The following is a 9,226-nucleotide window of genomic DNA, read 5'->3' on the forward strand; positions in this document are numbered from 1 at the left end:
AAAACATCTCTGATATATCATAATGTGTCGGAAACATTAAGGTCATACTAAAAATTAGAATTATTATTTACTAAATAATATAAGTAATTTGAATCAAATTATTGTTTTTGGTCTTATAAAAATAATAGCAGTTAAATTTCAAATGTATAGATAATATAAATTATTTAATTTCTATAAAATGTCTTCAATTAGTAAAATATTCGAAATCAAAATTACACTATAGTCAGTATAGTCTGTAACCATATAATACTATGAAATGTTATTTTAACAATTATGACTACGTTGAACTTAACTTCATTTAATTATTCACACTACATCATGAACTAACTACCTTTCTAATTAACTGGTATACTATATATTATATAATATACAAAAGGCTATTCACCAAGCAAACTCGCCCAAATGTTTTCTTTAGTACTAAATATATTCAAATAAATAAATTAAATTAAATAATATAAATAACAAAAAATAATTCCAAAATGTTCATAGATCAATGTTTATTGCTATAATTTTAAATGTTCATAAATTCCATATTAAACCTATATTATCCTTAAAGTTCAAACTACTAATTTTAATTTCGATTTTAAAGTTCTTCAAAATATTCATATAGCTAGCAATAGGTTAGGTTGGGCTATATAAAAAGGATAGGCATTCCTTAAATGATATAATAAATCAAAGTACTTTGTATTTAAAATATAGTCATTGAGAAAACGCCAGACCACATATATCGTATGAAATTTAAAAATGTTCATAACTTACTTAAAAATTAAAATATTCTAAAAAATCAACTAAAGAAGACAGATAATATTTTTACCTTTAAGTTTTATAATAGGTTATTTCACTTTAAAATTTAATCTAAACACACAAAATTAGTTCTACTAAAATTTTCCATATGAATGTTAATGAAACAGAACAAGACATACAGATGTGTCGTCAACTTCAGTATACTTAAAAGTTCCAAAAAGCAGAATTTCAAATTAAAAAAAAAATGCTCGGTGAATCACTCTGTAGATAATATAATATGTATATAGTATGTTTATGAATTGAAATAAATCACTAATCCTAGTTTTTAATATTGTATTGAAAATATGTTAATGAAGTTTTTTCAATGTAATATGACATGTATATTATGATAAAACAGAGATCGTTAGTCGTATAATATTAAATTTAAAAAAAAAAACTGTTCTAAATAATTTCTTTACATCCCATATTAAGATTACTGACTTTCAAATTAAATAGCACCGTATTTCCTATGTATACATTTTACCTAACGACATACACAACTCGATATGAATATATTTACAAGGTATATAGAGTATTCAACGTTTTTTCATTATAAAAACACACTCCAATAATTATCGTTATGATAATAATTTCGCTATAAATAACCACAGTCACCCGATAAATAGTCTAACAATAAAGCGTAATGATGTATTAAAAAGAAATTACGTACACTTTGAATCATTCACAACGGTGACATTCCGAATCGATATAATTTAATAAATATAAAAATATGTTACTTGTACATCCATCGCCATGATTATATTAAAGCGCAATCATCGACGGCGTTTCTATGCTAAATGTTTACAGTAAACACACAATTCGTTATTTTACATAATAATGAACTCGAATTTCTCCTATCCGTTATCGTTTTCGTAAATACATAAGTCATGTATGGCACGAAATCGAAAATTGAAGCAGATTTAACATCGTCTTTTCTTGGTAAGTTAACCGACAAATTTACAACACATACATTTGTGGTGTAAACGTGGCTGGTTCGTTTATATGTGTTTAAACTCTCGTAATTATTTTAGTGACTCCACTTCACCACCCCGAAACAAATCTAATCCTTTGATAACGCATGTGGTTAAACATTCACCTCAAAAATTAATAGATACTTAATTTTTTTTGAAAATATTACTATAAAATAAAAAAAAAATTATAATGAAAAAAAAATATAAATTATTACGTATCGTTTTATATAAAAAAAAAAAAAATGTAAAATATATTAAAAAATAATTATATTTTTTCTTTGAAAAATAATCCATACTGCGATCAACTTATCAACTTAAAACAATATTTATCAGTTAACACGAAACAACACCAGATAATTACACCAAATTAGTCATCATCTTAGTCAGATTATACTTTATTTAACTATATAAGCCTATAAATATGTGTTAACGTTTTAAAAAAAATATGAGCTATGTTATAAAATAAGTGGGGTTATTTTAAAACTTAAATAAATAAATGAATAAACAAGTATAGCTAGTTAAAGACAACAATATTTTTAAATGCTTTTTAAGTAAAAATGTTTATTATAATAAGTTGTTATAATTTTTGCCGAAAATAGTACATTTATTATATTATTATTATTTAGTTATTATAATAAAATATATTTATACCATTTTAAATCAAATCATATAGCTTAAAATATAATAATATATTTCTGTAAATAAACTAAAGAAGTAAAAATAAATCCCTAGTACCTTCAAATAGATAATACTTTAAAATAAATCATAAATATCATTGCGTATAGTAAAATATTATAATAATATAAAAAAATACATAAAAGTTTAAGTTCCCACAAAATCATTAACATCATTATTTATCGTAAAATACATCGTTTTGTTCAAATTTGAATTTCTTCAAAGGTTCTTAAAAATAAATGTGTTTGTTTATTTTAATCGTTTGAGGTTAAAATTTTAACGAATTTTTCGTAAAAATTAGAATTCGTAAAAAATAGCAAATTATTTTGTAATTAAGAATTAATTAAATTGTAAATATTCATACCTCAGATTTTAACATTTTATTCAAGTTTGTTCATAAGTTTTTTATATCGTAACTAAAAGAACTAATAAATATTTAAGCACAATTATTTTTTTATAGGCTTTTGAATTATAAATTTGGACGAAATTATATATTTTAATATTACTAATTATTCTTTTATAATTTAATAACATTATTTGTGGTGATTTACAGCTTTTACGTATATGATTAATATTGTATTATTATTTTCAATTATAAACACAAAAAATGCGTACTTATAAAAGTAATATAACATATTGTAAAAAAAAACTATTTTTGAAAATTTTTGAGAATTAATTTCATATTTACTCTTATCTCCACATTCTCCGCATTCTTTATTTATTTTACTCTCAAGCAGTCAAGTGTTAAAAGACTTATGTCAAGACGCCGTATCATATTACTATAAATATTTATAATATTATTTATATTTTAATTATTCTATAAAATTACGAACTTTTCTTTGGATAAGAAAAACGTAAGACGTATTAAAAATAATTTAACTTACAGTAACTGCAATATTGGTTTTCTCGCTTTATTTATTTTGAAATAATTGTAAAACTGGTTCAATTTTACTCATTAAAACACTCAGAATTTTTTTTTTAAGGAGTTTTTGTAATTAATTAATTTTTCTGAGATAACATATTATTTTTGACACTAGGTGACCATTTTGTAGATATACGTTTCCTAGTTGTAAGGTGACCACTTAACACCCCCCCCCCCCTATGATATATTTTATTTTTGAGCAATACCTTTGAGCTTTCTCGTATCTATATTAAACATAATGCATATTTTGTTTTACTAATTCCTACCAAATAATAAACATAATATTATTATTTAAATCCTAAACCCTAACCTAAATAATAATAATAGTACTTCTTTAATAATGTATTATCGTTGACGTGGTTTACTGATTTACATACGTATTCTTACGATTAAGCCAGCACTTGCGCCTTGACCATCGGCATGAACCTGAATTGGTGGCCTCTGAATAAGGTGGAAGGACAGCCGCCGGGACGCCCAAACTTCACGGACGAGCAGCTGGACAACATGGTAGCCACTATGTACCTAGTGGCTATCGGCTGGTCACAGTGGTCGGGCGCCTACGTGAACCGCGTGGGCCCGTACGCGCTGATGGCGTTTGGCGTGTCCGTGTCCATGTGCGCGAGCGTGTTAGCATCCTTCTTCTCGTGCCACGTATACTGCATATACACAATCCGCGTCTTCCAGGGATTCGGATGCGCATCGCTGGCTATAGCCGTGCCCGAGTACATCATGATGAGCAACGAAGACGTTACGGGATCGTACCAAAGTGAGCACTTCACTGTCGCGATAAAATTAATTGTAGGAAAATAAAAAGTAACCCTGAAAAAAATTCCCGACCCTAGAAAAATAAGTCTCAGTGTGTATTGGTGTGTAAAATCTATATTCCATCGTACAAACATTATAATATAATACGTAATTAAATATGAATATAGGCCTGCAAATATAGTATAATCCTCTATCCTTCTAGAATTATCGAAGAACAATCAGTATTTCTAATACTGTTAACGTGTTTTAAAATATTATTTTACAACATTTTAAATTTTTACACACCAATATTTTGGTTATTTTACTTTTTAACAACAACATATATTTTAATTTCCTTATTCAATAGCAAACTATTATTTATCGGAAAATTAATCGATACATTTCAAATCTCAAGTATTAAAATTAAATTTCATTTGAATTTCCAACTAAAAAATAATTTGTATATTTCTGAGAGGTTAGGTTAATCGAAATTAAAATTTTAAGCGTTTATAAAAAGATTTGATAATTAAAAATTTTGGATATTTTTTAATTGAGAAATTAAAACTTATGAGGACCTTTGAACTATATTTTTAAGCATTTCCGCCCAACGAATAATTTTAATTGACATTCATAAAAAAAAAAAAAAAAAAAAAATGAAATATTTTTATTAGTTTAAATAAAATAAATTATAATATAATTTTAAATTTATTATAAGTAAAAAGTTATAATATAAATATTATAAGTATCTACGGCTATTCGTTTTCGGGTTACATTAAAAACCAATTGATATCGTCAAATTGGATTTATGTAAAAATTCCCGTTAATTCCTTAATTTATTTTTCTCAATTAAAAAAAAAAAAAATAAAAATGTCTTCTATTTATTTATTATATTACTTACTTGTGTTATGATTTCTTTGATGCAAAAAACTTGGAATTATTTATTTTACTATTTTGGCACTAACATACTACAAATTTCTTTTAAGCCCTTTTTCTTTGACTTGATTTATCCAATAGTTTAGTTCTAATATAAGAATTTATTACCGTATATTATTATATTATATTATCATACCTCAATAACATTTGAAGTTATTATAATCTCACATTATTGTTTTAATTTAAGTGACTTTTTTTGGAAAATTTTTTTTTTTTTTGATTATCGGATATATTACATTTGAATAAGCTAAAATGTGTACGTCTACTTTACGCGCAAGTTAGGATTGAGAGTACGTTTTAACGTTTATTCGTGTTTATAAATATATTTAAGTAGCATTATAAAAAAATTTTAACATTGTATTTTTAAATATTGCAAATTTATTTCAAAATGAAAATAATAAAACAATAGTTACTTACATATTTAAAATGTACTCAAAAATATTATTGTTTTATTATATTTTTATAAAAAATATGTTTAACATAAAAATAAACATAATATATCCCTATGTCTATGAAAAAAAATTAAACAACAGAAAATAATAATAATTTTAAGATATATGAATTGATTATATATTATTATTATTTTTTTTTTTTTTAAATACTTATCTCAAAGTATTCTATTGACACGGTTCATGTTGGTAAAATCATATTTAAAATTGTATACTATAATTAAATTACTTAAAAATGCAATATGATTGTATAAGTAATTAGTTTCACAAATAGTACGGATGTACCTAGACATGTAATCTATAAAGGTAAATGGATTTTAAATCTTGTAACACCAACATTTCGATATACAAACTATAGTTAAAAAAAAATGGGCCAGCAATTAATCTTTAAAACTTGAATGGATATATACGCAAAGCCTTATTGTGATTGGATTTTAAACACGATTTCCAGATAAGTAACACCAGTATAACATATAAAGCATATAGTAAAAGCTCAAAATAATAAAATTCCATACACTCAAAATTACATAAAAACATTAAAAACTTATAACACGTACAATAATTATGTACATAAGTATATTTTATTTCATGGACAGTAAACATAAATTTGCATATAGTATATTTGTAAGACAGTGTGACACATATGAGATTAGCGTCCCTCTTAAGAAATAAATGATTGTAAACCTAATATCTAACCTACAGTTACTTAAAGTTAGAATGTATCTCACTTTATCATCCTTAGTGTAAAATTATTTCTTTTTCTGTGTAAATTTAACTGTTTTTTTTTTTTTTAAATTCGTGTTTCTAACTTATTATATCAGTGTTAAATCACATATCTATTAGTTAGTCTATAATATAAAATAGTACTTTAAATATTAGGAAAATAATGATTAATCTTCAGAATCATAAAACTAGTCAAGATAATTTCAATTTATTACATTTATTGCATCACTATTCTTCAAACTTTCCTAGCTAATAAAATTAATTACAAAAATCTTTAATCACAATAATATACGTATTAAAATATTATAGAACAATACATTTAACCTTGGATTCAAAATCATAACTCATAAATAACAACTACAATCTAATTAAAAGTAAAACGATGTATCAAATAACCGTATAACTTTTTCTACTAAATATATTCAATTAAAATTAAAATAATTTTCGAGATAAGCTCATAATTTATAATATTATACTAAACCATTATTTAATTATATCATAACACCTTATGTATAACAAGTGTAAAATTCTTATTAAAACAATAATACTATATTTATAAAACAAAAAAATCAACAACTAACACTAATATAATTAAAAAATAATATTAATTATCTCAAATAATAATCAACCTAATTAATTTTTTTAAACAAATAACCTAAAAAATATTCTAATACTAATCTGTATATCTATTAAATTAAATAACTATTATATTATAATATTATTGGTATTAATGTTACGGTACACAATTAAATATCTTTATTTAAAATTTCAATAGTTGAAACACACATTTTGTTTAAACTACTTAATAAAATATGACTCTAAAATAATAAATTTCTGAAACAGTACTTATGCACTTTAAGTATATGTAGCAAATTTTAGATGTAATTAAAACGTACACTTCGTATGATAATGCATTCACCAACCACGTGTGTCACACATTTCACTTTGTACAAATTTTATTATTCTGTTAAAAAGATTATTGTATATTTTATGAAAAAAAAATACTTGTATTAGGTTGAAGTTTAATATTTTATAAAATTAAATATAGTATAGCAGTGTCAAAGACAAAGAATTCTAAAGTCGTGTCAGCCTCTCTCCAAAGTATTATTTTTTTAATAGTTATTGATTATTTAGATCATAATAACAAATATTAACATTATCAGAAGATATAACTATGACAAATTACTCTATCTCGACCATGATTATAGGTAATATTTCACACCAGATGTTGTCTTAAAAATGTAAGGAATAAAGTTGAGTTTAATCAATTTTTTATGACGTTTGAAAATTATAGAAAATATTTATTTCTATAATTGTAATAATAATAAGAACTTAAAAATAGAGCTGAATATAATTTTCTTAGTAATAATTTTACCTTCACCAAAGGTTTTTTGTTTTCTGTCATCCATATTTAGATGACATTTTTTCTAATGGAAAGATTAAATAAAATTCAGATATTTTAACTTCATGGTCTTACTTATTACTTTCTAAAGTTAAACCAGCTTTTATTTTAATAAGGACGACTTAAACTAAATTGCATAATCATCTATATTGAAAAGAGAATTGGAGCCACATTAAAAATTGAATAGGATAATTATTCTTTTTCACTAACAAACTATTTTGGTTATTATTTTACATTAAAAAATTAATACACGTTACTTTTTAAACATTGAAAAATAATTCACAGTACTAGCACCTTCACACAATAATATATTATATTAGACTATATTATCTTAAATAATATTCAAACCAACTAAAAAATACTCTAAAACTTAGAGTATTAATAAAAAAAGTTTACAATAAAGAATTAAAAAAAAAAAAGAGAGTGTATATCGCTTTACTGTGTAGTACCGAATAAGTCACTGTGATAAATGTATTAAATTTATCATAAAATAATATATCATTATATACGAAAAACGATTCTAAGAGAAAACATTCTATACATAAGCTTATTATATCACCAAGTATTTTTAATATTGCAACTAAATTTATTTTAATATACGAAATAGTGTTGGCTAACGATATCGATAATTCGATACGATATCGATATTATGAGTATTCTCTTAATAATTTCGATATCGATATCTAAAAATAATTATTGAAAATATAGTGATAATATCAAGATGATTAATCGAGCTCGGAACAATGAGTTGACGGATTTATATATCATACACTTTTATTATTTTTATCAACTAGATAATAAATTATGGCATATTGCGTTATATTCCAAAGAAATATCACATCAAACAATTTAATTTCAATTCAGTTGCGATTATTTGCTATAAAACGGCGTAATAATTTTATTTCGTTATTAAATTTATACTTGTATTAATTAAAATGAGTGAAAACTTTAAATTAGTACCGTTAGCTGGTGCTAAAAGTGATATATGGCATTATTTTGGTTTTACAATTAACAAAAAGGGAATTATATTAAATAAAAATCAAGTTTTTTGTAAAAATTACAAATATTCTGTTGGTTATAGTGGAAATACAAAGAAATAAATCTTAAATCGTATTAATTTACATATAATTATAAACGTATTCAAATCGATATTAATAATTAAAAATATATTTTTAATTGGCCAACACTAATTCATAATACATTACGCTAAATTATATTTGTTTAAAACATTGTCTTTTAAAATATTACTGTGTGTATAAAATAAATGTTGTAAGTTCCGAATATTAGTTTTTTTAAATTATAACAAAATTATGAAAACTATTTTCATAATATAATTTTATATAATTCCATCCAATTTTAAACTTCAAATATCTATAAAATAAATCAGTTTATACAATTTTTGGTTTCAGTATGAACTACTTATGAGGAATTTTTAATTAGTAATTAGTACCTAATTAAAACTTTTACTAAGAACGTGTAAGTGAAATAAATTATCAATAATCAATCAATAAACAATATTTAATAGATCTACACTTTACAATAGTTGAATCCAATCAATTAAAACACCTATTATTTTTAGACGACATTAAGTGAGTTAGTTATATATGTACTACAGTCAATGTAG

The sequence above is a fragment of the Melanaphis sacchari genome, unplaced genomic scaffold (genome assembly GCF_002803265.2).
Source record: "Melanaphis sacchari strain LSU unplaced genomic scaffold, SCAv2.0 Contig7_pilon_pilon, whole genome shotgun sequence".
Lineage (NCBI taxonomy): Eukaryota > Metazoa > Arthropoda > Insecta > Hemiptera > Aphididae > Melanaphis > Melanaphis sacchari.